At 40.0% G+C, this 4,118-nt stretch overlaps 1 non-coding gene across 1 annotated transcript; it reads right to left on the bottom strand.

Moving 5' to 3' along the window:
* Window positions 1-922: 922 nt before the first annotated feature.
* TRNAC-ACA lies at window positions 923-994 on the bottom strand. The gene has a single exon. It is a non-coding gene; the product is annotated as a tRNA-Cys (tRNA).
* Window positions 995-4,118: the final 3,124 nt, after the last annotated feature.

Below are 4,118 nucleotides of genomic sequence, written 5' to 3'. Positions count from 1 at the left end.
CCTGTTTCTTTTTGTTACATTTTTTGGTTTACTTTTTAGATTTCACATATAAGTTATAGTAGATGGTGTGTGTTATTCTCTGTTTTATTTTACTAAGCATAATATCCTCTGGGTCAATCTATTGTTGTTTAGTCACTAAGTCTTATCCAACTCTTTTGCAACTCCACAGACTCTAGCCCTACATGCTCTTCTGTCCATGGGGTTTCCCAGGCAACAATGCTGGATTGGGTTGCCATCTTCTCCAGAGGATCTTCCTGAATCAGGGATTGAACCCAGGTCTCTTGCATTGGCAGGCGGTTTCTTTACCACTGAGCTGCCCGGGGAGCCTCTGGGTCAATCTCCGTTGCTGTAATGGAAGAATTTCATTTATGAAATGAATTTATGGCTGAGTGATATCCCAGTGTGTATGTGTTTGTATGTATAATCCATTTATTTGCTGATGAACACTTAGGTTGCTCTTAGGAGTTTTTATAAAATGAGATGTTGGGGACAGTGGACAAGCTGGACAGTATGATATTGAAGACATCGACCATCTCTATTTTCCTCCTGTCTTCCCAGGACTTGCTAAGTGTCTAGTGCAGCTGGCTGCGATAACCCCCCTGACCTCTTTCCCTGAGAAATACACTGGAATTTTGCAGGCAGAGTGCAAATTCTCTTCCTCTCTTGAAGGATGACCTTCTCCCAATCCTGCAGTGCTTGAGGCTGCTGAAATGTTATCACCCCCTTTCCTGATCCTTTACTCCCCCTCCACCAAGCATCCCCACTGTGTCACGTGCCTCGGAGACGACCGACCTGGAAGTAAGTCTTTGGGTGAAGGTGAAAGTGAAGTCGCTCAGTCGTGTCCGACTCTGCGACCCCATGGACTGTAGCCTACCAGGATCCTCCGTCTATGGGATTTTCCAGGCAAGAGTACTGGAGTTCGTTCCCAACCCAGGGATTGAACCCGGGCCTCCTGCATTGTAGGCAGATGCTTTACCATCTGAGCTACCAGGGAAACCACCAAGTCTTTGGGTAGCAACCCCGAAAGGCTGATGTGTTGGGTGGATGCGTCACTGGTTCCTTCCCATGTGGGGGAAATCGGGGGCTGAGTGGGGCTGAGTGCTGAGCTATTGGAGGTTTGGGCGCGGGCTGTAACAGGTAAACCGCCCCTCTTACCCATTACAAAGCATTTTTTCCCCTCAATTTTGTGCTCCTTTGGTGTCCTGCAGATTCTTACCTGGATTCTAGAGTTCCCATAAAGTATTTTGGCCCAGGTGTCTTTTCATCCATGTTTCTGTGGCGGGAAGAGAGCGCGGGACTGACTTCCTCTCCCACTATCTTTCTGAGGTTACTCTGAAGATTTAAATGTTTATGACAGGAGGGGCTTACAGCAAACTGGGATTGCTGACCAATACAATGCTCTATTCAAATTATAAAAGGTCCTTTTATTTTCCTAAATGAGTTGCAGTTTTAGGATCATTTTTTTAAGGTGACTGAACGTGTATGTTTTATGACTTGAGTGTGCACGGGCTGTATGTGTCTGCATGTGTCAGGATCGGACGAGTTTGTGTTACTGCAAATAAATAAGCAGCGTCTCAGTGATCGAAAGCATCAAACGTTTGAACTGACGTTCAGCACCAGGGCAGCTGTTCTTCAGGTGGTCAAGAATGAGAGAGGAGACAGATTCAGGGCGCTGGGCTCCCTTGGCTGAGGTGTTAGGAAAAGAGGAAAGACTGAGGAACCCACTGGAAAATCCATTCTTTGGCCTGAAATAGACACTACTTCTTTGTCACCACCCATTGACTAATCACATATTCCTTATGAACTACAAGTGATTGTAATACTCCTGTGTGTTTGAAGGACTTCAGACATGGGTATGGGCAGGGGGGCGGTCTGAGGTGTCTCTCCCACAATAGGAGAAAGTAGGCTAAAAAGATAAGATTTTTGCCAAGAATTGGCTAATTTCCTTCCCTTAATTACAATATATCAGTGGAACAAATGGAATGGTTATCAAATTTCCTTGTCCCTTATATAAGTGGCAAAAATGTTATATATTCATTTTTGTCATCATGTTTCTATTAAGTTTTTATAGAAGTTGGCTAAAAGTGGTCATCGAAGCAGCATTGTTTGAGTTTAGAATTTGCAAATGTGAACATTTGCAAATTCAAATTGTAAACATACTTGAGATTAAGACTAATTACTTGAAAGAAAAATAAATAAATGTTTTATATGTATGCCCAACATAGTGCAGTTAATGATTACACAAGAACAATAGTAATGCACATGATTGCTTATACATTCAAATTCCAAACATGTAAAAATTAGGAAGCCAGTCTTTTGTTAAGTAATGTAAAAATGTAATAATCAACATCTAATTAATCTACAGAAAACTCTTGGCATTTATAAATAAAACCAATTGTATTTCACTTTCTTAAGAAATAAATTATAACTGCATAAATAACCTTGAAAACCTCTGCTCTTGTTTAAGTGCTTGAATAATAGGTTATTTGGACAGAATAAGTAATGATTTGGGGAAAAAACGATTCCTACACTTTGTTTTCTTATAAGGTAGAATAAAATGTTTTTTTACCCTCTGTCTGTTGTGCTTAAGTCACTTAGTCCTGTCCAACTCTTTGCGACCCCATGGACTGTAGCCCACCAGGCTCCTCTGTCCATGGGATTCTCCAGGCAAGAGTAATGAAGTGGGTTGCCATTTTCTCCTCCAGGGGATCCTCCCAACCCAGGGATTGAACCCGTGTCTCTTATGTCTCCTGCATTAGCAGATGGGTTCTTTACCACTAGCGCCACCTGGGACGCCATCTGTCTATTAAATAAGATATATTTTCCTTGAAAAGAAAAAAAAAAAAAATCCTTTGACTGTTTTACTGTTATGTGATTTAAATCATTAATTCTAAGAAAACAAGTGAATTCTAGTCCAAAATCCTTATGATAACATTTATACTCAAACCTACATAATTTACATGAAATTAAGCATTTTTAAATTGAGAAATTGTTCCTACCAATAAAATGCCCATGCTGTTTTGGTAGTCTTTTCACTTATTTAAGCTTGTGAATGTTAGTATATTCTCTCAAGGAAGTTAAATATGTTTTCTAAGTAAAAGGTACTATATGTTTCCAACTACGTGGCACTTTTAAGCTCAGGGCCCAATTATATTCTGCATCCCGCATGACGGTGACTGCTGAGCCCTGGAGCTGCAAAGATGAGTAACTCACACAGGTCCTGTCATCACGGAATCGACACAGAGCGAATAGAAGGTGGAGAGACGGAGATGAACTGACACATGATGTCCACCTGCCAGCATACGCACTCTTAATTATCCAGAGAGATCTGGGGACTTCACTCTGCGTTTCTGAATCACCAGTTTCTCATTTACAGGAAGGAATATACAATGATGCTGACCTAAATTTACTAACTTGTGAAAAACAATAGTTAGTGGTAAAGAACCCGCCTGCCAGTGCAGGAGACTTAAGAGACACTGGTTCAATCCCTAGGTTGGGAAGATCCTCTGGAGAAGGAAATGGCAACCCCCTCCAGTATTCTTGCTGGAGAATTCCATGGACAGAGGAGCCTGGAGGGCTAGAGTCCGTAGGGCTGCATAGTCTGACACGACGGAAGCAACTTAGCACGACATGGCACAATCATAATTGGTGAAAAGGAATATTTGTTTCACAATCATAAAGACAGGCAGTTGTTACTTATACTTTTTTACGTCCTTTTAGCATTAACAAGCAGATATATATATACTGTTAATATTTATTAATTAATAGGCATTTATGTTTAAATTTAGTTGCATCCATAGGTAATAGAATATAGCACTTTGGCAAGAGATAATTCATGACTTTTATATCCATAACTGCTCATCAAGTACAAGAACAACTGCTAATGAAAATTGATTTGGCCTGACATATTATATGTGTGAGTGTGTGTGTATACTAATATGTATTTTTTGACATAAAAACCCTAATAATTACATGAAAAATAAAATTAATGGTTTTTAAGTAACTTTTGTTAATGGTTGAATAAAGTTAAGGTAATAAAAGAACAGAATGAGTAGATTACATATAAAACACTGCAGGCAGATTGGTTTTTATACTCTATGTTTAGTTATCTGATCATA

The sequence above is a fragment of the Cervus elaphus genome, chromosome 27 (genome assembly GCF_910594005.1).
Source record: "Cervus elaphus chromosome 27, mCerEla1.1, whole genome shotgun sequence".
NCBI classification, from domain to species: Eukaryota; Metazoa; Chordata; class Mammalia; order Artiodactyla; family Cervidae; genus Cervus; species Cervus elaphus.
The sequence above is the reverse complement of the archived record's forward strand: the minus strand, read 5'-3'. Positions and strand labels throughout refer to the sequence as shown.